Genomic DNA, 25635 nt, shown 5'->3' with positions numbered 1-25635 from the left:
ATTTTTTTTTTTTTTTTTTTATTTTTTTAATTTTTTTTTTTTCTTTCTTGATGACCTACTGCAGTGGACACCAATTAAAGCATTTGGCAGGTTTCTGATAAATATAACCTTGAAACTGTGGAGCAATCTACTGATGAAACATGGCCAGCCTATGCATATCTGTCCATCAAGTGACCCTGTAGATGCTGTGGTTAGGAAGGAAAGCAGATTTTAGAAATTGGGGGTATCCTCTCCACCCACCACCCTGGTACACAGCCCTGTCAGTTCATACTGCAGGGACTCCTCTCCACCCCCTTCTATTTCAGGTCTTCTGACAAAGCTAATTATGGCAGCAAGTGACTTGCATCAATGACATTCAGGGAACACAAGCATTTGTGGGCTGGGGAGTTCTTGAGCTTTGCCCTGTCTGCAAATTTTCCTTCTTCCAGTGAAAGTGTAATGGACTGCTATTTATATATGTTTAGGAAAACTCCTTTGCTATACATTCACCTTTTCTACTTTACCACCAGTCTTGGATAATTAATAGCCTCAGAGACCTGCTCTGTTACAGGCAGGCACTCCAAAAACTATCTTCCCTTCTGTTAGGTATTTTTTTAAGCTTGAGAAGCAACACTGCTTTTCTAACCCTAAAAACATAGCCTGGGAACTGGATCTAGGTTCTTTGCTACCTCATGAATCACCACACAGGGACTGATTCCTCACTGGAACTTGGAGCAGCCTAATAATTCAGGAGCCAGGAGACATCCTAGCTCCCCCACACACCCTGGCCTTACATATGGCATTGCTGCATTGCTACTGGATATAAAAAGCCTACAGGATCTGTTTCAGTCAGGAAGCAGCTGGGACTGTGAATGCAGATGAGAAGCAGACTTAATTCACTCAAGGAAAACGAGGCCAATAGAAAACGAACATTATTTTCCTGTCTATAATTGCATTTTAAGTGCATAATAAGTAGATGATGGTAACTATGTGCTAAAGGGTCCAACTGTTCTTAATTGATCAAAATAGCTTCTGAAGGCTGTTCTGCTGTGGATCTAACACAACATGGTATTACACCATTGCACCAGGAGGAGTTTGTAGTTGGCTTTGTGTCTCTTCTCTGGGTCAGAGGGTTTTCCATAGTTCAGAGAGCATCACTTGGCACTGACAGTCACCTGCCTCTGTCCCACTGACCTCAATAGAGGGGCAACTGCAATGTGTCAGCACCAAAACCCTGCTGTCTCCCATGCAAGCTGAGTCTTTCCCAGTGGTTAATATAATGTTCAGCTTCTAGAAATAAGCAGAGATTGGTGGTCAGCCATGCTGAGCTGGGGGCATTGTGCCCAGCTGTTCTTTTCTTTATTTCTTTCCCTCTACCCCAATGGCAAATCTCTGATATAAAACTCTGTGGTGTCTCAGTTTGAATGTGTTAATAAAATTCCCCCTTAATAACCCAGAGCAGGCCTGGGAGCAAGCACAGGATCAGCCACATTGGCAAACTGCAGGGAGGGCAGGGAACACAGGGTTTGGGATGGACAGGCAGAAAAAATCATTTATCCCAGGCCAGCAGGGTGAGGGGGACCATGCCTGTCTCTATCCTGGTAAATATTGCATTGAATTAAAGAACCATGGTGAGACAGGAACTGGTTTCCTCCTCTGTTGGAACTTCAGACCTGGGACTGCATCTGTTTCTGAGTTTTATATTTCGTATCTCAGAGATGGGGAGGAAAAGGTATTTTCCCTGAAAGATGAGGTAAGAAAATCAAGAGTCTCTTCTCTGTGCAAGGAAGATACTAGGAAAAGTAGTTTAGGGTCCTAGAATGAAAACATTATTTATCCTACCAAGGCTTTTATTCTCCAGCCAGAGAATGAGGAGTACAATTCTGAAGTGTCTTGAAGTTGGCTGCAGTACAGGTTGCTCAATACTAATTAAAAAAGAAATAACAACAGCATAATCATTATGGCCAGCCCAGTGTTGTATTCCACCTTCTTTAAATAGACTAAATAAATAAATCACTGACTTAATAAATGTTTTCCATGAAGTAGCATGGCAACTGCTGCAGTTCACTGGCAGGTGTGCAGACAGCAGAGTCCTGGCAGAACCTGAATGCTCACATTTGAAAGGCAGCATCCCTGGGCCTTGTCTTTAATTGCAGAGCCTTAGATCACACAACTCATCTTGCTCTAGGCTCTGTGTCTCATCTGTGTCTTATGTTAACCTGTTGTCAAAATAAATTTGATTTGCAAACGTACGAGAGCTGGGCTGATACTTTAATTTCAGATCACTTATCTGAATGCAGTTTTCATGCAAGGATTTAAGCACATGCCTGGCTTTAAAGAGGTACTGAGGGCAGACCTGAGAATAAAGCAGTGAGGACAAGATATGTAATTGCATTTAGGTTCCTAATTTCTTGTAGACTTGCTTAACACTTCATGGATTCACAGAATGTTCTGAGCTGGAGGGGACCCACGAGGATTATTGAGTCTAGCTCTTGAGTAAAAATGGGACCACAGCCTTGGTATCATCAGCACCCTGCTCGACCCAACTGAGCTAAGATTTGAATGAGAACAGGGGTTTCAAGGAAGGATTCAAGAACCAATTTATTCCCCTGCCTTTGACATTTAACCTAAGTCCAACTAATAGTGTCAGATTTAAGGTATGTGTTTGGTTTGCTGGATGGCACCTGGAATTGCCTGTACATTGCTTTGTACTGGACATAGCACTTCTCCCAGTCTCCACCTTTATTTATATTTATTTATAAATTGAAGCATTTCTAATTAAAGTAGGCAGGAACTTTTCAACTTTAAAAATTAATGCATTTATCTGGAATCCTCCCTGGAATTCAGATGTTTTCCTCATATCTCAAGAAACAGTAACCATCTCTTTCCTGTAGGTTAATGTGTATGAATTAATTTTAATCCATGTGATAAGTGATATGAGATTGAACTGAAAAAAACCCAAACCATAAATCTGTGCTGACTGTGCATATTACTTTAAAAAAGACTCAAAATAACTTGGTTAGTAAATGAATACAAAGCCTTTGACATCATGGGTGCTTCAGATTAACATCCATACAGCTGCTAAAATGGAAGTTTGTCATCCCACGTATTAAAGGAAGGTCAGAAAAATTAATTAAACAAATATATAGGAAGCCTGACCTAGAAACTCAAATCATGTCATTAGAAATTCAAATCAATGGGTATTTGTCTTGCAGGACAAAACCATTACTGCTTACAGAAACATTAAAGAACCATGGACCAAGTAGATAGAAATCTATTTTGGAAGGCTTTTCTTCCTAGCACAGGACATTTTCAAGAGCATTTAATTGCACTTTTTCATTTTGGAACTGAATGGTAAATCCTATACCACATTGACTGAGACCACAGCCTCATATAACCCCTGCAGCAGCATTTGCCCTAAAGAACAGCAAATTTGTCAATGACTTCATTAATATGAAAGCAAGAGTTCTTGTAGCAAAAAGAGAACTCCCTGTGACGAGTCATTGGCCAGGGTTGTAGCAAGCTCCATTTTAAGTTTCAAAGTGCAGTGATGTTAGCAAATGACAAAAACAGCCTTGGCCCCTGGGATGTGCTGAAGTTCATGAGAGGCAGTTCTGTCACTGTCAGAATCGGTTTCCCAGACCTCTGGGAAGCATCTCCTCCACACCTGGAGTTCCACATTCTTACCTGGGAGACATGCAGGAAATAACACCAACACATAGTCACTTTTAGCCTTCTTTTGCATCTTGGTAGAGAGGCTTCTGCCAGTTCCAGTCATGCTAGGGTCATGTCTGCAGTGTCTCTGAACCCTTTCCAAGAATGGCAGCAGGCATCTCCAGGCTGCTGAAAGGGCTGGGCACCTCATGGTATTGCTCTTTGTACCACAGGCTGCTCTTAGGTCTCTGAAGGATTTCCCTCTTTGTGTCTCACAGGACACAACACTGGTAACTGCAGTTAGATGTTTCAAGTGCTAATCTTTTAAGAAGAAAAACTATTTAGCTTTCAGATTTATTTGCTTATGGCCTACAAGTTGCCAGACTCTAATTGTAGATAAAGTTCACCAAATGCTGGACTTGGTGACAATAATATAATCTGGGAGTGTTTCACTGGAAGCTCTGAGCAGTGACTGGGAATAAAACTTCTCCCTGGTTGATGTGGTTCAGCTGGAGATAAATAAGCACTATGTGCTTTGGTACATTCCCTGTGCATTCTGCTTCAGTGGTTCACTTCCTCTTATTTTGATTTATTCTTCTTTTTCTGGCATAAACTTAACATAAGACAGAGCTGTGCAAACTTGATAACCTTAAGGAATTATTTGGGACACACTGATCTAGGCATAATTCTCTCCTCCTTTATCCCCATAAACAACAAAGACCATAAATCACCTTCCATCTGCTGTGGCATGCAGTGGCACTCAGGAAATGCTATGCAGAGCTCTCCATCATGCAGATCGAGGCTGGGACCCTGTGGCCAGTGAAGTCTTACTTCCAAACAGCAAGTAAAGAAAACCATAAGACTCAATCTTGATTCCTCATTCCTTTCCTGTTTGTTTTTTTTTTGTTTGTTTGTTTGTTTTTTTCTGTTTGTTTTTTTTGTGGTTTTTTTTTTTTTTTTTTTTTTTTTTTTTTTTTTGGTTGACTGGTTTTTTGGTTTTGTTTGTTTGTTTGGGGGGCAGGGCTTGTTTTTGTTTTTTTTTTTGGGTGGGTTTTTTTTTGGGTTGTTGCGGTGTTTTTGTGAATAGAAAAGAAACAATCAAGCCAAATCACACAAAACAATGCAAGCACAACTACAGCACCTATCTATTGGTCTGCCTTTACCTTGAAAACATCCTTGTCCTCATTTGACAACCTCTGAACTTGGTGAATTTTATGAAACCTGTTTTAAAATATGGGAGAATTGAACTGTGTATAATGGCAGCTTTCTTTTGGGGGGGTGGGTGGGTGGGGTGTGGTTTTTAAGAGGAAAGCTTCTTTTTAGGTATTTGACTCCAGATACCTAAAGTAATTCTCCACTCAGTCTGACAATGTGCACTCAGAAACTTTAAACTACAAACTGTAATATTCAGTGGTTAAGGCAGTAAATTATATGAGCAGGGTGTTTTACTGCTGTGATTTGAACATCTTGGAAATGCTGAGGCATATTTAAATATTTTGAAGGCATTTAATGAATAATAAATGTATTTATTATTGCTATGCCACTCAAGCAGGGAAAACAACATCAGCTTACATGAAAATACATTGGCAACTGCTCTGCAGCAAACAGAAGTTGATTATACACAAATCTTTCCTGTGGCTGGGGTAGAAGTATTTTCTTGAATGCCTTTTACACATCATTCCTTTGTGGTTTTCCCTCTTTGCATGCACTTGCACTTCCTCGTCTTTTTTAGTTCCAGCAACTGGAAACTATTTCTTCCTTCTCCTTTTTTGTAACCTGGTGAAAAAGTGCTTTTATTCCTTCACAAATTCCTTTTCTAAACAGTAGCCAGCAAGGACTTCATGGGGCAGTGATTTTCACAGCACCCTTTCAGCATCCCCAGAGCTGTTCTGCTGTACAAGCAAATGCAGAGTATTTTTGAGAAGGATTGAAAGTAAATGACTTCAGATTTTCTGCTCTGCATTCACACCAGTGTTTTAAGCATAGCTTCTCAGAAAGTTACGGAGATCTAAAAAAATACCAAAAAGAAAGATGTTTATAGAATCATCTTCGCTATTTTGATGTGATTATTATTCATTCAAAAACATTCTTGCCTGCTAAATGTATTTTTACAAGACCTTCAGTAGTTATTTAACACCCTGGATGTTAATTTGTTTGTGGGCCCAATAAGCAACATGTTAATGCAAGGTTATATTAGCAAGAACTGTGTGGGGAAAAAAAAAAAAAATGAAAGTGCCAATACAATGAGAACAGAAATCAGAAAATTTTGCTGAGCAAATCTGTTTAGAAATAGAATTCATCCTTTCATATAAAGAGGGAGGAAACTCTTTAAGATAACCTTACAAAGAGATCAAGTGGGGAAAAAAATGCAGTAGTTAGCCCATGTTATGTGATAAAAGTAAAATATTGTAGAAATTTGATTGTTCCTTTCCTTTTTACTCTGACATAATTTGCAGTTAGAGCATTTACTGATTTTTATTCATGATAATACAAATACGGGAAAGAATATAGTAAGTACTGGACCAGATCCCACTTTCCTTACCTCACATGTTTGATCTTCTAATTTTATTCCTTATTTTAAAATTCTCTTTGATTTGGCTTTCAAGGTGAGGAATAGTCTTGACAGCAGCAATGACATGGCACAGCAGCAGGACTGGCACAGCCATCTGAACCTTTTTTGGAGCTGCTCCTGCTTTCTTCTCCCTCTTAACATTTTGCAAAAATCCATTCTTTTAGAGACTAATGCTTTAATAATGGAGGAAAAACAGAGGTTTAAAATAGACTGTTGTTTGCTGCTATGAAGTAAGGTGGAAGATTAAATAATAGATCATGTACAAGAAAGGTTGAAAATTAGTCTAATCACTCAAAAATTCTGAAGGAACAGCTATTCTTATTTTTCCCTGCTGGTTACTACTCTGTTTTATGGTTTAAACTGCTTTAAAAAATGCTGACTTTCTCTATGCCATAGAACTTCAAAATATTTCAGAGAAGTGCTATTGGGCAGTTGTGTAATAAAATTACTGTCTGCTTGCAATCATATATTCTGCTGCTGTCCAAAGATCATCTTCTCTCAGGACACCCACAGAATTTAATAGAGCTGGGGGAGAAATTTTTCTTTTCCTGATCAAACTTATCACATTTCCCAGACAGTCAAGGGGTGAGACACTTTGTTGGATCATGTGGTGAAGAGGGGGAAAAGCAAGGAAAATGTCCTAGCCAAGGAGGTTTCTTTGATACTTTGATACTAGCTTGGTGCTTTAGAATTTTTCCTTCCACAAGCCCCTTCCTCCCTGAAGAGCACCTTGGTGGTGCTGCTCTAGCTCTGGGTGAGGCAGTCCTGGTTTTCTTGCAGAAAACAGATTAGAGGTACTGTATCTGCTGTGCTGGGTATGGAGCATGATCCTTTCCAGAGAAACAGTGATGGCAATGCTCTTTGAGAGGTTCCCAGAGCTCCTCTGCCTCTTCTCCCCCCGTCCCTGGGAAGGGTGACCTGGAATCACCTGCTGTGTGATTTTTGGGGTAGGGTTTTGTAACACCACACACCTTGCATTGGAGAAGATGCTTTCAGCTGATGTTGAGCCATTTTGAGGAGCTCTTTGTGCCCCCAGACAAGGTCCCCACCTCAAATCTTGCCGCTTCGCTCCCCTGGATGTGCTCAGACTCTCGGTTCCTCCTGACACACAGTTCCTGTGCTTGCCACTCATTAAAATCCATTATTATCTCCTTAGAACAGACCTAACCATGGTGCAAACTATTCTGCATATCATGAACTTTGTGTGAGCAGATGTAGCTTGCAAATGTAGGAAGAAAGATGTTGCAGGAAACTTTTTTTTTTCTTTAAAGAATGAATAAAAAGTAGGTGAGGCAGCACAGATTCCTCTTGTTCACTGTTCTTCTCTTTTTGTGGGGTGACTTGTTCCATTGCCTGCTGTTATGTTTACTAATGTGTAGCTTAAATTTTCAGTTAAGCTACCTCTCAATTCAGCCAAAGGTTTTAATGTAGGAACATAAGGAGATTACAGGAACAAATTGTCAGGAGAAAAGAAAGCTAAAGACAACGGTTCTGATCCCTAAGCAAATAAGGAAGCAAGACTTTCTTTACACAGAGTATCCCATTCTTACCAAATCCAACAGAAAAAAATCTGCTAGACTGCCAGTGTTATTTCCTTCTCTGCTATTAATTTTAAAAGTGCTGCAGGCATGAACATTTTGCAGATACTTGCTTTAAGATACAAATAGTTGTCCAAATGCAAATAGGAAAATACAATATTTTTTTTTCCTGGGAGATGGAAAATCACTTGGAAAATTCTTCTGCACTGTGTCCAAAATATCAGGAAAGCATTTGTGCACTTCAGTGTCCCAAGGCAATGTTCTGAGAATGATGCCAACCATCATTGATTTCCATTTCGGAAAGATTCCTTTAAAAAAGTGTTTTGGTTTGAACAACCAAAAGCAGGCATAAATTATTTATTTTCTCAACATTCTCATGCTCATTCTCTGACAACTATCAACATAAAAGCTTTATCTTTGGTGGGTGGGTAGTAGGGAATGCAGAAAATCACAGGTTAGTACAAAAAGGGTGGGGTGTTTATTCTGCATTTTTGTGTTTTCTGACAGTGTCTAGCACTCCCCTGCCCACCAAGGCTGTCACTTCAGCATCACTTCAGCCCTACACCTGAGAAGGGTGGGCTTCAAGACCATGACAAGTTCAGCTGGCTCAGAGTTAGACCTGGGATTACCCCTTTGTGACATTAAAATGTCAATAATGTATGCACCAACCTTGCCAAATCTCTCTCTGTCCTCTGCTTAGAAAGCGTTGACTCCACAAAACCTCCCTTTAGGTGCCAAATTCTTTTATTTCAATTCCTGTGCTGGAGTCAGCTTCCAAACAGGCTCCACAGCAGTTTGCTACAGCTCCTGCTTCCAGCTGGCCAAGCTTTGAAGTGCACTAGAAAGGCTCATACTTTCCTGGAGATGAAAAGTTTTACTCTTTATTTAATTCACCTGAAAAAATGGCTTTCAAAGCTATGCTCGAGCTATTTCCAGCAAGGTCCATGTTGATGTGTTTCTGTTATTACTGTGGCAGAGCACATAACATGGCCATAACTGCAGATGGGGTAGGGAACTTCAATGAAAAGTATTACTTCCAGTGGGGTAGGGTTATTATTGTGTTTCCAAGACAGCAAGAAACTAAGGTCATTCATCTTTAGAAGTTACCTCTTGTCAGCCAAGGCAGAGTAATACACTGTCTATGAGCTCTAGACCATCTCAGAAAACCAAATAAATTTAAATCACTAAATCAGAGTTCATAAAAAACCTCAGCCTAGGTTGGTTGCTCCTGTGACTCCCTTACACAACCAGTCTGCCCCTTTCAGTGTTAAACTATAACTCCTGTGAATTTTAACTGAGAAGAATTCAGTGTGGCACTCTGCTGCCAAACTGCCCAGTGAAGTCACTGGAGCACACAGAAATGGTTTTGAGGGCAGCAGGCTTACAAACACATTTAACTTTGAATATGTGGGGCCAAGTTGCTATGACAGCAATGGTAACTGCAGGGCAAAGGGCGAGACTGATCCCTTGTATTTGCAATGTGCAGGCTGAGAAGTTTCACCTACCACACATGCAGCATGTCCAGACATTTGAAAGCCAGGCAAGCATCACAGAAGAGTTTGTTCCACAATCAGTAGAAAGACACTTGAATGCTAACCACAAGGGGAAAAAAGCCCAGCTGAGGTGTCTTCTTATGGATGGTGACTGATTAAATATCACATGAAAGCATAACATGACTCTTAAAGCAAGATCCCAGGTGCAGGGGAACCAGAAAGCTGTTCTGTAGAAACAGGCAGCACATTCAGCTCCATCTCTGCTTATTTAATCCCTGCCCACAGGCAGAGGTAGGGAGCAGTACTTGAAAGGTGCTATTCCTTCAGGTCTACAGGCTCAGGGAAGGAAACTCACAGTCTTAAAAACAAAAAAGAGTATAGGAAAGCTCTGAGCTTTTGTTTCATGAGCAACTTAGTATTTTGTATTCATAACATAGAAAAATGCTACAAAAACCTTGTGTTGCTTGTGGGCTCCAAGTCCTTCTTAGCAGCCCTTTTTAGTGAGCAGCTGGTGGAAACCCCAAAGTGAGCCCTAAGGTTTGCATCTGTGTGTGTGTGTACTTGTACACAAATATAAATTAACTGCCCTCTCTGTATTTTACCCCTACTCAACCTCTTCCTCCTACAGACAGTGATGGTTCTGTGCAGACTGTGCTTCCTAACAGCTCGAGAGCGTCCTTTTAAGTCAATCCCAGTGTCACAGGGTAGTTTTGGAGACAAACACTGATGTCAGCAACCCTGACAGGTTGCTGTACAAGTCTGTCCAGCAGCTTGAAATGAAGCAGCACATGAACATACCCCTTCCTTGGCTGCTTGCTGAAATGCTCAGCTGCTTCGTCAAGAGAGACAGGTGTGTCCAGCTGGGACCTGCTGCTTTCGCTCTTACAGTAGAGACAGAAAATGCCTAGCACTAAATATTGCTGAAGGAAACTACTGTGGAATATATTCTGCTTGCATTTTCTTTCCAGATCTTGATTTATTTGGTTTTGCTTCTTTCAGAGAATCTGCTTCATTTGTATGCACTTATTATTTCTCACCAAAATCTTGGTTTTACAAGGATTATATGAAGGAAGTACTTTAAATGTAAAAAAGAGAAACATTCTCTTGCTGGTTTTCTCTACATTTTGAGATCTAAGAGTGTCCAAAAGGCTTTTAAAATCAAATCCCAAGCTACGGAGTATTATACAAAACACCCTCCTCAGGTGCAGTATTTCTTCATAAGAAAAATTACTCCATCTGCTTTAATTCTGTCTGTAACCAAATTTTATTTGTGCCTCTATTATGCTTTCATTCCTCTTCTAAAATATTATTTCCTTTGCTCTGCACACAATTTAAATCAAGGCAATATTAGAAAACAAGAGGAAGGAACAAAACTTCATTGTCTATAACAGCCCAGCTATGAATGTTTAATGTGTGTGGGACTTAGGCAAATAAAGGCCCTGAGGGGAGCTGGGTGTTTGCCCAGGAGGGGCTGCTCACCATGGCCAAAGGTTTGCAAGGTCATGAGCTCCTGCACTTCTTTTTTTCTGCATCATAAACATCACCAAAAATACTCCCAATATACCTCCCATAGAAGTCTTTTAGGTTCTGATTCAGTGGGAGTCTCCTCACTGCCTTCCATGGATATGGGAACAAGACCCAAAGCAGAAGGCAGCTGGGAAAAAACTCCCTCACAGATGCAATTCTGAGTTTGTTTTGGTTTTTTTTCCTTGCTATTACCAACCTGTTCCCATTCTCCAGGCAATTCTTAAAAGAGCTCATTACTAAGATGTGGCAGAAGGAAAATGATATGAAGAGAAAGCAGGTGTTTCCAAACAGCAGAATCTGCTTCTTCCCAGAGAATACCCATAGTGAGCATGGAGATGAGAACTGTCAGTGCTGAAATGGTGTGACAGGGTCTGAATGGGAGAGAATATAATGCAAGTCAACTTCAGTGTGCTGACCAAATATAGCACATGAAAAGAGTAAGGAGAGATATTTCTGAATACTTTTGCAGCTGAACAAGAATTGGATCAGCTTTTACTTGGGTATTTCCTTTCTGGCTGCCTTTTGCTTGCAACTTGCAAAACTGCAGTGCTGATACAGTGAACTCAGAGGCAGAGTATAATCCAGAAAACACCATTTTCTGGGGGTTTGCTGATGCAGATGGTAGAAAATCTCTCAATTTCTCTTTCTGGGAAACATTTCCACTAGCTGTAAGACACAAAGATGGCCATGTAATGTTGTGAAAAATAAAAACAGACTAGAAGCAAGTAACGTTTTGTAAAGTTGTGATTCTCAATATAGGGATTACCTCAATTTTAACCTTGTGTGATTTTCCTATGTGGTGATGCTTTTGAAGCTCTGCTGAAGTTACTGTGCAAGGATATAAAATTCTTTATTTTAAAATGCTCTCATGTGCTTGAAGATGAAAGCTTTGAAGCATAAATCCTTAAGAATACCCCAAAATGGAAGACAAAATGAATGCAATGTTTATTTTTTCAGAGTTTAGTCTTTTGGTTTGGTTTAAGTTTCTTGACTTTGAGCAATTATGACTTATCATTATTTGGACTTCTAATAATGGGAGACACTTTCCTGACAAGATCTTACTGACAAAAATTGGCACCCTCTGTGTTGGTAGCTGAGGTTTCCTCTTCTTCTCATTCCCACTATTTCTCATAATATCTGATGTGCCTTTTGGCTCATGGCTCTCACCAGGCTTTTAAAAAATCTGGAAGTGTTCTAGGAGAGACTGAACGGAGCTCTGAGCATCCTGGTCTAGTGAAGATTCCTTGCCCATGGCAGGGAGTTGGAATGGGATGAGCTTTTAAGGCCCCTTCCAACCCAAAGCACTCTGTGATTCTAGAATTGATCTCCTCCCAGATGAATTATGCTCAGACTGAGGGCTGAATTCTAAACTAAATTGGTGAAAATCCAAAACAATTCTGCAGCATATGGTGTGATATGGTTATTCGGTAAGAAGTCACAAATATATTGGTGATGCTGACAGAGAGAATGGGAGCTTAAATTTGAATATGGAAACAAAATTGGATGGGTGACATCAGCGGCCTTGGACTGGTTTATAAGACAAACTAAATGTGTGAAGCAGCAAATTCTCCAGTAATCATGAAATCAATCAGATGGGGCAGGGAGAGAAATGGAAGGCTTTTCCACCAGGTAGTTTAGATTTGCTTGGACATGTGATTCTTTACAGCTATCAGCACTGACTGAAAGTCTAAAACAAGGCCTTGAAGGAAAACCTGTGATTTATGATAAAAAGAAATAAATCATTCCCTGTTTCTAGCAGAAGAAATGTGAGCATCTGTGTTTTCAGCAACCTTCTGTCTCATTTCCTCATCTTTCCCTCTGAACAAAGTCCTGACTGACACTGGGGGATACAATGCTCCTCCTGTCTAGGAATCTCTCTGGCTGACAACTATGAATTCTGAGTATCATGAATAGGATCCCCAGAGGCTCAGTCTCCCCAGGGCTGGATGAAATAGATTTGAAACTCAAATGCTAAAATAATGCTGAGGAGAGGTGTGTGTCTCTGCAGCCATCATTCAAGCAAACCCTTGTTTAGTTCACACTGTTTCCTTTGTATTTGTGTCCAAGAGGAAAGAAAAGATCATTAAAGGTTCCATGAACTCGTGGAGATTTAAAGCTGAGCACATGGCATTTGGAGTTTTTTCCAGATGTTTCAGTGAAAATCAGATGCTGATTTGCAGTTTGTTGCTCATGACTAAGTTTGTTAGAATACAGACTTCCACAGCCTCCTTTTAAAGTTCAATGTCCTGAATTATCCTCCAAAATCCAGATGCCAGAATTCTTGCCTAAAGCTTTAAGGAATAGATGCAGAAGGTGACAGAATTGTGGGCCAGCTCTTCTGCACTTTCTGAAGGTCACCCTGCCTTACCAGGTGCACTTTGAAGACACTTTGCCAAACATAGCGTGTGATCTCTCTAATTCTGCATGGCTTTTGTGTGCATATCTACACCTTTTGACTAGCACTTGGGAAAGGCAGGTACATCACTTTTGCTCCTGTTTTAAATGACAGCTCAGGCTGCAGGCTTTAGGAAGTACTCAATCTTAGTCCTTTAATCCTCCTTGAATGCTACTGCACTGCTGCTTTACTCACAGTAGGTTCTGGGGTTTGCATGGGTGTGGAAAGTGAGGAGAGTCACTGTGGCAAATGAAGTATCCTAAACTGTAGCTATTACAGAGTATTAAGTAATTGCCCTTGGAAAGAAGTGATAGTAGAAAATAATAGCATATTCATTTTGTTGTTGAAAATGGACTGTCTAAGCATATATCTGAAAATCCCAGTTAAATTAAATCTTGATGCTCATAGCAGATAAGTATAATGAAGATTCTAAGAGATTTTCTTTCATACATATGAATAAAATAATTACTATGCAGCATATCTAAGTAGTTGACGCCATCAGAAAGCCTACCCTTGAAAAACAAGAAAGGAAGAAAATGTCCCTTCTTTTGTAGTCAGAAAGAAAGTATTGACTATGTATGTGGCACATTTTGGATGTCACTAGCTGTAAGATGTATTTCTTTATAAACATGACAGTTCTACTAAGCATGGTACAAAAATTCCCTGCTCTTGTACAAACACAGCTAAACTTATCTCTTTGAGAACGTGCTGAATGTCGTGTCTTTTAAAGTGACATCGTCTGCGCCATTGCTTCCTGGTGCAACAATGACACACACTTCCAGTGGGCTTTGAAATTATGCAGCATGTTTATCCACCCACTGTATATTCTTTTATCCAGTTTTGTACTGGAAGTTTTGTGTCTGTTACTTAAATGACAGGTGTATTTCTTACTGTCAGGGAAATCTGTCCGTGCCTCTACACGTCAAAAACTGGTAGAAATACAGTGATGCAAATTAAAGTAGTTCAGGTGACTACAAATGTTGAGCAGCTACTCTTCATTAATTAAATTGACTTGCAGCTCATTACTGGCAATGTAGGACAAAATTAGTAAACTTCCCTTTGCGTGTTTCTCTCTCAGGTTGCAATGCAATAAAGTGAACTTGACTTCTGAGGCAAGGCTCTTGCCAGGGTTACTTACAGACAAGATGAGGTGAAAACATAATCTTTACTAAGATGCTTATTCTAGGCTGAGAAATTAGATTTTATAACTAATGTTCTCCATTTTACATTTGACATGAACAATAATATTTGGCAAATAATTCTGAGGTTCCAGTTCAGGAAACACATTTTGATTAAAGACTCAGAATTGCATGAAAGCATAAAATCAGACATAATCTTCATTTTTGTCTTGTGATTCTCATTACGAATCCAGCGACTTTCCAACATCCAACTCCTTCTTTGCATTTCTTTCCCTCCCCTGTTTTGTACCTCAGAGGAAATAATTTGAAAACAGTAGCTTGTTAAATTACTGGAGTTAGTTTACCTGAAAATATCTGATGATAATGTCATCAAAACTGTGTGTTCTGAGCACATTTTAGTTACAGGTAAAATCCCTGCTCTTTCCTCATAACAGATGTACCAACACCAGCTTTATAATGCTCAGTCAGAGATCTCTTATAATAAATTCTCATATTTTCCAAGTTTGCTACAGGCTTTGCTGGAAACCTAGATGGAGAAAACAGGAGCAGATGAGGCACACACAGATTGTGAACCTGTGACTGGAAAAACTGCACTGATCTTAGGTTCAGGTCCTTAAATGAGAGCAACTATAGCACCTATCAAAGGCTCATACACAGAAGGGGAGAAGTAGGGGTTGGAGAGAAAGGGAGGAGGGGAGCAGATCAGATTCAGACATGATCCACTCTCCTTGTAGATTTGTCCATCTTCAAAGTTGTACAGCTAATAAAGAATAATTATCACTTATTAACTTTGCATTATCTTAGCAATTGCAACTCAATAACAGCATATGTCACAAGGCTTCTCTTAGATAAAAAGGAGAAAATTCTCTTGACTGCAGTGCCAGAGGCACTGAGCATTAATTCAGCACCTGAGCATTAATCTCAAGGAAAAAACTCCAAGACACCCATGTTGCATGGGAGTGAAAAGGTGCCATAACTTCCAGGGTATTTTTTGGTCTCATCAGCTACACCTGGGACTAAACATTACATCTTCAGCAGCATCTCTGCAAAAACTCTTTTAGAAGAAGCTGAACTTTATTTGCCTAATTTTTGAGAATTATCCCTTCAAATTAGTGATGATACAAATTTTGCTCAAAACTAAAATGACATATGTGTCAGAGGAATATTTCTCTCTTCATTATATGAATACTTTACAAGAACTAAATAAACCCCAACTTACAAATATTGAGTGTGAAAACCAACTAATGGTTTCATTAGTGCCCCTTTACAAGAGACCAATGGCTATTTATTATTGACATTTGACTGAGCAGCAAAAACAGAATCCCTAACTTTTGGCGGTTGCATGTCCTGCTCTCTTAAAAAAATTTCACAAATATTGCCTTAAAGAGTTAAACATGCCTGAAGCCCAAAATGGCAGTGAGGCTGAAGGCAGGCAGTTATCCTAAAGCCAGGGCTCGTAAGTCACTGAGGAAGCTGTACCAAGGAAGAGGAATGAAGCTTGGTATTAGTTTCTAAGTAACAGAATAAAAACTATATGGTTAAATTTGCTTTAAATGCTGCACAGATCTTTCCAAAGGCCTGCAATTACTGCCCAAATGCTAATTTTGCAAACAATTTCAAACTATGTAAAAAACCTTCATCATATAAAGCAAACTTTAACTCATGCTTTCCCTCTCCTACTCAGTGCAAACAGAAAGCTGCTACTGCAGAGTACAGAAACAGAACATCAGAATCTGAAGAAAGCCACAGCTCTGCTATGATAAAGTACTGTTTACAAACATTTATCTACCAAAAAAGGATCCAGAATTCCAGACCACAGTGAAGAATTTACCACAAACTAGAAATTAGCCATATCTGCTGAAGTGAAATAAAAGTATTACCCACCATCAGGGCACTCATTCACATAGTTTCAATCTACAATTCATCATTATCTAAAGGCACAGCCCCTGTAAATCCAGCATCAGAGCACCTAGTACTAGAACAGAAAATAGTTTGCACCCAAGCACAGGAAACATGCTGCATGATGAAGGAGAACACAAATGCCTGCTGACATTAAGTTATTAAGCACATCTCTGTTCAAACCCTGTCCAACATGACCACAGAAAGCCCCCCAAAGCCAGCAGCCCTAGTTCAGCACAGGACATGCAGCCAGCGCTGCCCTGCAACACCCACACAGCCACACAAAGCAAAGCCCACAGTCCCTGGCACTGCAAACCCACTCCATCCCTCCACTTCCTTGAGAAACAACAACAAAAATCATGCAGCCCTGACACTGCTCCCGGGCTGGAGGCTGTGTCTCTCCCAGCAGAAGCTGCAAAGCTTCAGCTCCGGGTGAGCCCGGGGGAGCGGTGCCTGCTGCAATATCCCAGCACTTACTGCATTGCTTTTCAGCGGAGCGACAGGGGCTGCTCTTCCCGGGCACACATGGCTCGCTCAGCCGAGGGGATCTGTTCAGCACAATTCAGCTCCAAAGTCTCTGCATGTGGAGGGAATTGCCCGTGCTCGGTGCTGGGGGTTTCTGGCTGCAGTGCCTGCTCACCCTATCCATTGCCTCTGGTGTATGCTAAGTAAGCAATCCCCTGGGTCTTCATAAGGAAAGGATGAAGAGTCACAGCTTTGGAGAGCAGATAAGGTGTTCTGCCGAGAGCCTCTGTGCTTCCATGGCATTTTAAAGGCAAAGGGGCTGGGGATGCTTCATCTTGCTTTACAGTTCTGTATCGTGCAAGTTGTTGTATTCTGCAACTTACAGTGGAATTCTCAGCCAAACACTAATTTATATGTTTCAGAAAGAGCTCAAGTTAACAATAGAAATTCAAGCCATTGCATTTTTAAATGTTGAGGAACGCACTCTGTCAATTGAACTAAATTTTCTGCTTTTCAGAAGTACGAGTGAAGGGGAGGGGTTTCCTAGCTCTGAAATGCACTGTACCAGCCCTGCTGGATACAGTAAAAACTAGTAGCCTAAAACTTCATGGATTAACATCTCGGATTTAACAGGCTCCAAGCATTGCTCTAGTCTTGAAGGAGGTACTGTCACCCTTGTCCTCTGTCTGCAGAGTGTCTGTCACTTATGGGGGCTCCTGCATGCAGATGGGGCAGAATTAATGAGCAGTAATAATAAAAAGGCAGAATGACCAGGAGCCACAGTGCCACTAATTTCTCGTTAGGGACCCTAATTTTTCCTGTACTGTACTGAAATGTTTGACTCAGTGCCTTTGGGAAGCCGTGGGGGAATTGCACTTGCTCTCCCCATAACCAGCTGGAGGGAGCGGATTTGTGAAGCTGAACCACTGCCTGCTCCAACCCTGACCTTCAAAGGGGCTCTCAGGAGAAAAGCCCCATTTTGGGGCCGTGCTTACCTGTTACCCAGGCCTCCTGCAAATGCTAATTGTGCCTAACCATGTGTGGCAAATCCGTGAAAACAAATACATTGCAGTCCTGCGGGCAAAAATGGGGATATATTTCTACATAGGCACCCCCAATAGATAACACAGCAATCATTAATAAACATTTTCTGAGACCAGGTGCTGTGTAAGGTGTTGATTCACTCATCCCCCAGGGCTCTTGGGCAGGGGAGATTTTCTCTTTCACTGATGTGGGCATTAAGATATCAGGAGAAGAGCAGCAGCTTTTGGTTGGTAAGGAAAGGTTTTGACCCCCTTAGCAAAGGCTTTGAGCATCCCCAGGGGCTGATTATCCTTTCAGATAGCACAGGGAAATCCCAGCAACCAAAACAGTGTGGCTAATAAATTTTTCAGGATTATTAATTGGATTCTTTAGAAAAAGGGCAGTCAAGGACAGGCATCTAGAAAGAGCCCATTTCCCCTTTGAAAAGTGTTTTATTAGCTGGCCTTCAGTTTCTTCTGGAATTCCTATATAAATGCAGGTTTCTATGATATCTGTCAGCATCATTGGTCCTGTACCTATTGTTTTCTGTGCTATAATTTCTGCCTGTGAAAATGCCAAAAATACTCAGTCTTCCTGGCTGACAGATGTTGCTGGGAAGGTGCTGCTTTGCACTTTCACAAAAATAACACCTAGGAGGAGAGGGGAAACCAGCACATATCAGTGTCAGTGCCAGTGGATTCCTATGAAATGAGAAGACAATGCTTTAGTAGTAACATTGACTTTTTTTTTCTCACTCTTGTTCTCACAACTGTGTTTAGCACCTCAAGGTAACAAATTTGTCGAGTCATAGAAAGCAAAAACCAACAAAGCTGCCTTGAATGTTAAGTTTGTTTTGTATAGTAATTATGTATTATGTGTGTGTCTTTACTTTTAAAATGCAGACAAGGAGCAGTTCCTGTCCCAGGGAGTATCCAGTCAAGTCAAACAAAAAGATGTAACAAGCAGGACTACCAGGTGAGAGCCTTGTTTTAAGCAAAGCAGGAAAACCTGGATGGATTTGGGAGCTGCAGTATTGGTAGCAGAAACAATTAACTCACACTGAAGGTTCTCAGCCTTTATAGGACCCTGTAGAAAGGTGCTCCAATATTCCTCTTTACTCCTGCCTCACCCTTTTGGAGTATATTGATCCTTCAAGTAAGTCCATTTATTTCCCTTGGTTGGGGATAAGCTATAATGGATTTCTTTAAAGTATGAGTTGGACAAAAATAATCAAGTCAGCACCATAATTAGGTGTGGCCCCTCTCAGCATTCCAGGAAACACCAGCCCTGGCCACGGGCAGATAAGCAGTTATTCTAACAAGCATAATAATCTCGTGTTCTGGAGCTGTGGTGAGGGAAGGAATATAGATTCCAGTGGATCATTTTCCTTTGGTTTTCTGGGCTCCTTGCCTCAGTTCAATAACGCAGGAACTCTGCTATGCTAACACATCACTTCACTTTCTGTTGGTAACAGTATTTTAAACCCTGAAAACAAAGAACCAGGCACCTGATTTACTGGGGAGAGGCACAAAGCATGACAGCATGGACTCAAAGCCTCCAGGAGACACTGAAAACCTAAAAGCACCGTCGTGCCCTCACCCAGAAACCCCTCAAAACAAAAAGAAACACAAAACTCTCTTTGCAGTCGTTTCAATAAAAAGCAAATATGTTGTAAAAGAGCTCTCCTGTTTAAGGACAGACCAATAAATAGCCTGGAAGTGTGGGGCTGTCAGGCTGTTGTTGTGTAGGGAGGTACCAGTGACTAAGAAGATGATTTAACTGAGGAGCTTTTGCTAGCCAGCTGGAGAGCATATTGTATTTGCAAACTGCAATAAAGGAGAATTGAATTTTAACCTTCCTGCTAGAGAAATATAAAGGTTTATAATTGACTCTGGACGTGCAATATTGAAGAGAGCCATATAGTGCAGAGTGCTTGTCTGTGAGAAAAATAAACCAGTTCAGGTATGAATTTATGTTTGTTGTAAATTTATTTATTTGTCATAAATATAGAAATATTTATATAGTAACAGTATAGCTGTATCAAGAACAGGCTCTGCATGCTTAAGAAAAACTGGGAACAGTCTGAATTAGTGTTACAGGTTAATTGTGGCTGCATGGAGTAGCCCTAGGAATATCCTGGCATAACTTGTGGTAGTTACTGTACAGCAGGGTGAAGAGCATGGCCTGCACAGAGGGAAGCTGAGCTGCAGGCAATCAATGTCTGCAGGAATTAATGCCTTGCTACTCTTCTTTCAGCTGGGCAAGAGAAAAATGGGGGGAAAGACACTGAGCAAAGGCTGCTCAAGTCACTTGAGCCTTCAGAGGACTCAGAGCGTACAACTTCAGGTTATAAAAAGCTTAGAGTGTTCTGTGCCTCCTTCCAAAGTTAGCCAAAAGATCATCCTTTTTCCTCAGATATTTAAATGAACTGTAATTCAAATTTGAGTTATTCTCTTGCTTTGTCATCTTTCAGCTGGCTCCATGGTCAGCTGCTCACTGCAACCTATAGAAATCAAGGACTAGAATAAGGACTTCCTCACTACACATCTCGTGACAGGAATTAGAGGGAAATCTGCCTGATATCGTGTCCTAGAAGAGAAATAGTTATAAAAAGTAGACATTTGCACATTAAGGGTTAGGACAATATTAATTTCTTTTATGTGTGAGACCAGATTTGCATCCACACTGAATTAACTTGTCACAGTTAAATTGTGTTTAATGTGTGAGAGGGACACTGTTTCCTGCCTTTAGTGCTGATGATCTGTATTTTATTATTCCAGAATAATTTAACCTAAGATGAAAGACAAACACCTTAATTTTCAACATAAGCATATAGCTACAAACAAATAATTTAGGAATCTACTTATTTCAGATGAATTGTCCTGAATATACATAGTCAGACCCTGTAAAGGTGAATGCATGGGAATTATGCTTGTCTCCTCTAGCAGGACATTCCCAAATCTTTCTTAAACTGACTTCATTGTATTCCATTTGAGATATTACAGTTCTTTAAGATGAGGAGAAAAAGGAACTGAGTATTTAGCCAGCAAAACATCTCATTTGAATTAGGGACGTGCTTTCTAATTTAATGGGACACTTAACTGTGGGCATCAATATCTTAATTAGCTTATATTTTTCTCTTAAATTAGCAGATTCCATACTGTTCTATAATCTGTTTCAGCTTTTCTTCTTTAGTTTCTCTGGGTGCTTGTACTCCTACTGTGCAACTAAAATGCATTATTTAATTCACAGCTTTTCATCCCTAATGTTCTTCTGTTAAACCCATGAGTTCAACTTTACTCTCCTTACTCTTTCTATGCAGTTATTCTCTCTGAGGTCAAGAATTAGGAGAAATCCTCCTGTCACACAAATCCATGTATGTCACCAGTAAAACTGAAAGTGGGATCATGGACTTTGAACCTGATCTAATGGAATATTTAAGATCTATTTACATAAATTGTAGTCTCTGTGCCCAAAGTTGCATTAGATCCTTCACGGTTGATGAGAGGGCAGGCCCAGCCCTAAAAAATCCTTCAGTTTGGAGAAGATATGTGCTCTGAGAGGATGTGCTCTGGAGCCGTGGGAAGCTGTGGTTTTGTATTTCAGGACAAGAGGAAAAAGAGCAGAAAGGAAAGCAGATGATGTGAACAGAGAGGTATGCAGACAGCCCTGATTGTTCATGAGATCAGAGAATGTATTTTCTCCAAACTCATTCTGCATTTGGATCTTGCCACTGGAATTTTTGGGGAACTGCCTCTGAAGGATCATGTGTTCATTTTGGAGGTGGTTTTGACTTGAAAAGAGACAGTGATAGGCTGAAGGGGGGGGCTACATAGTGAAGGTTTGATTTTGCCAACATGTGAGGCAGTTGGTGCTACTGAGAGCCCTGAACAGCAGCTGAGGAGAGGGCTGGGGGTGTGGATATGGATATGCTGAAAATAAAAACGAAAGTCAGACCTGGAGTGTGTGAACAAACTTCAGCTATCCCAGATTATGCCAGGACAGAGGCTGGAAATTCACAACCCTGATACAGGTCATGGGATGAAGCCAGGACAGGCCACTGGCCTCTTCCTGTTCTTCTGTGATAGTTATTCCCTGCACAGCAGGGAGAGAAAATGAAAATTCTTTCCCATTTGAACAGTATTAATTCTACCTATCAAGCTCCCTTTGGTATTGAAATTTCTGAGGAATAAAACAAATTATTTTATGTAGCCAGTCCCCAAAAGCCTCCAAGAGAATAAAAATTGAATGGGATCATCAGGGAAATATTTTTTTCTCTTTCTCCTGTGTCTTTGGGGAAATGTATGATCTGATGAGCTCCTTATCTGTGCATCTTTATTCTTATTCTCCTCAGAGCTGAAGTCAAACATTCAAAAGCCTGGGTCAAAAGAATTGCAATAGCAAAGAAAGTAATCTGGCTGAAAATGAAGGAGTTAGCAAAATGGGGTTTTTATGCAGCCAGCTTCTACAAAGAGAAAGGCAAGTGCAGTGCCTCTGCTGTCCCATTAATGTTCTCCTGACTTAATTTAGTCAGGAGCTGGGATAAGAGAGGAGTTCAGGTCTGAGGGTCCAGAATGTTCTCTGAAGCTGTCTGACATGCTGATGGTTGTCTTGGGCCAGTAATGCTTTGAAGGATGTGCTAAGAAATATTTATATATGTGTATATTATATATACACACATATCATATAATTACAATATTATAGATTCTATTCTATTCTATTCTATTCTATTCTATTCTATTCTATTCTATTCTATTCTATTCTATTCTATTAGTTTTTAATATATAATATGTGAGTCACATTAATGGCCAGTGTTGAACCAGGGCAGAACTGGGCTGCTCCTGTCTTTACAGTCTGTGTGTGGTGGGGCTGGGAGCGCTGAGCAGAGAGTTAATGAGCCCTCCTGAAAGCAGAGAGCTCCTGCTGCGTTGCAAAAAAATGTGCTCAGTCTCTCAGTGGAACAGCCAAAATGAGTGTGGTTCCTGCTCTGGGAGGTTGGTGACCTGGCACTTGATGTTACAGTGATGGGAAGAACTCATCTGCCATCTCAGATGGTGTCTGTGGGCAGACACTGACTGTTAGATTTGTTTCAACACATGAATTTTAGCTTATTAGCTAATGTCTGAATACATCAAGTAGTTAATAGCTGGGTGTGAATCTGGTTTTAATGCTTTGTATTAAGCAACAACTTAAAACTTGTGAATTAAGATGTCTAGGGAGCAAAACTAAATAAAAAAATAATTACAGCAAGTTAGAGCTTCTTAAGAGATGGGAAGAATCTCAAACCAAAACTGGGTTATTAAAGGATGGATCATAAGACTGTGGGTAATGGGGTCATACATTATGTGAGGCTCCCTTCAAGTGTTTGCCATTGTCCATGGCATGTATCCCTTGGAACAGCATGCAGGTAAAAATGCATCATATCTGGAATGTGTAAGTCATAGATGAGGAATAACAGCTATGAACGATCTCATTCAGCTGGGCATAATTTTCAGATTATGTTGTTGTTACTCAGCATCACAAGACATTTATGACCGGAAAATCAAATTGAAAATATGGACTTGGAACACAAAATGGTTCATCATGCCAAATGCAAGCTGGTTGTTTTTTGTATTTTTTTTTCTAGAGAGCAAATCATGCATTCCTGCCATGGATGCTTTGGGGTTTCTTTGCAGGAAGCAGGCATCTCGATGCAGTTCAGAGAACTGCAGGGAAAATGTCTTCAAACAGAAACCTTCCAGTATGTCCTATTGTCAAAGGGAATATCTAAAAACCTAGGATGCAAATGGAGAAACCATAAACCCCAAACTGACTGGTTGTTTTGGAATGCTCTTCAGTGGATGGGGTGCTCCTCAGGGAGTGGAATGGCCTTGACTTAGTGAGCTGAGAGTGATGGGCTTTGGGTAGGACATGTCTCTGCTTTGCTGTCATAGTCCTGTTTCTTCTGAAGAGCATTTTTTTTTTGTCCTCTAAAAGGCTGCACTTAATGCTCCCAGCTTTTTTCATTAGGCAAAATAATTTTCCAAGCTTATCCTCTGTGATTTCCAAGGGGTGCAGTAAAACAGTATGCCAAGCCCAATTTAGATAAGAACTATTATCTCTGAGGTTTTCTAGCTGATGTGCTTGGTAAGATACTTAAATTGCACCTGTGGGTTTATTATCCAGCCACACCACAAACCTCACTGTGGGCCTGAGATGAAGCTGCATGAATAGGATTTATATCTCACTCTTGTACCCATCATATATTAGTCTGTTCTATAAGTCAGTGCTTGATTTGCCACAAATGATCAGCTCTGATTAGAGCTGCAGATGTAGAAGGAAGAGTAAAGTTACCTCTGTATCTTGATTTACCTGTATCTTCTTATAAAACATCACAGCCTTAAAAATTACCAGGCAGTGTAGGGGAAAGCTGCATGAAGATAATGAAGAGTTTTCTGAGAAATTCAGCTCATTCATTAGGACTTCATTCATTGCACTGTCATAGCAAAAGATGCAAGAAAAGTTTCAGTTATTAGTTCAAATAAAATCAGCTCAGCTGGGGAACAAAATAAATCAACCTCAGGCCTCAGGCATATGACAAACAACAATTCCAGTTGAGACCTCCATTTCTTTCTGATGAGACTGTCAAACATTATTAAAAAATCATGAACACAATTTCTTTTCTGTAAACAAAGAACACTTCATTATAATATCTGCCTGCTGATCTTCCATGCCAGCATATATCAGCAATGAAAATTAAATGCCTTTCCTTGAAAAATGAAACAGAAAATAAAATTAACTGAATGTAGGTTTTTTTACATACTTAGAAAGTCCTGGTTATATTGCCTGTATATTTAATCTGTTGCAACCATCTTTTTAAATCAAAATAAATCTCCATCTCTCTTTTCTGTTTTAGAAAAAAACTCTGCTCCAGTAAAAGTGAGCTCAATTATAACAGTTCATTACAGCAAACAAAAAACTCAGTTCCCCAGAGAAAAATAACATTAAGAATGATGAGTTGTTTGCTGTTTTATGACCAAGTGTCTGTGAATGGCTCAGTACTGAACAAATTCCTTTTAATTTTTGCTCATATTGGAATTATCTGTCCTTTACTAAAATAGCTTTTAGATCTCTGCCACAAGTTGAAAGACCAGAAACCAAACCTAGATCCCAGCCTTGTTATTGTAACACAATTGTTTTAGGCTTCTGAGCTTTTAGTTTTTTAGTGACCTGCAGCTTTGTTCCACATTTGAAAATAGAAGTGATGTTTGTTACCTATTTAGTGCTGCTAAGTATTTCAGCGTAATGAAAAGACAGAGTCCAGAAAATCTGAGTCCTATCTCAGTGTGTGTGAGCCTGTTCTGCACCACAGTAGCCATTCCAATGTGACTGATGGAAATCTTCATGGGAATCCCTTCACGCACTTTCCCATTCACTATTCAGCTAAAAAAGGGAATCAGAGCTTGTTCTGACCTTTCTGAAGGAGCCTTTCCCATTGGTAATAACGAGTTTTCTTTCTTTCTGCTATGATGAGTAGAATCCACACTGATGGACTTTTTTCATCATCTGACAGGGAAAAGAGAATGAATTTCTCTCAATGAATCCCATTGTCTAGGATAATGTGAAGACATAGGACTGACTTAAAGGCATCCCAAAATCTGTTTCCACATCCTATCCCAAATCTTTCTCAAGAGAAAGCCTTCAAAGGCTGGAAGAGGACTTTTCCCTGCCATAGATCAGTGCACAGAAATGGTCCTGAAGCTCCACAAGTGCTGGAATTCTCATCCATCTCTTTTGTTCCAAGACAGCCCTGTTCATCAAACACCTGAGGCTTCCAGCTGTACCAGTGCCAGGGGTCAGTGTTGGACCTTCTGGGGGCCAGAGGATGAGCAAGCCCTGGCAGCTGGCTGCGTGGGAGCCAAACTCCATCCCTTCTCCATCAGGAGACTCAGGCTCCATCCCTCCAAACGCC

At 40.4% G+C, this 25635-nt stretch overlaps 1 protein-coding gene across 4 annotated transcripts in view; it reads right to left on the bottom strand.

Moving 5' to 3' along the window:
- Window positions 1–16923, bottom strand: part of CTXND1 (cortexin domain containing 1) — a 34838-nt gene extending 17915 nt beyond the window's left edge. Inside the window, exons 1-2 of one of the 4 annotated variants that reach the window (XR_008439093.1) lie at window positions 16674–16923; window positions 5106–5641 (exon numbers count right to left, since the gene is read on the bottom strand). The gene's annotated coding sequence lies outside the window, so the exon portion shown is untranslated. Of the gene's footprint in view, window positions 1–5105; window positions 5642–6175; window positions 6367–8378; window positions 8602–16673 lie in introns of those variants that run through there. The other 3 variants (XR_008439095.1, XR_008439094.1, XM_053988855.1) reach the window with 3 other exon arrangements.
- Between the last annotated feature and the right edge of the window lie 8712 nt (window positions 16924–25635).

The sequence above is a fragment of the Vidua macroura genome, chromosome 12, assembly GCF_024509145.1.
Source record: "Vidua macroura isolate BioBank_ID:100142 chromosome 12, ASM2450914v1, whole genome shotgun sequence".
NCBI lineage: Eukaryota > Metazoa > Chordata > Aves > Passeriformes > Viduidae > Vidua > Vidua macroura.
Note: the sequence above shows the minus strand (reverse complement) of the source record. Positions and strands in the feature narration are given on the sequence as shown.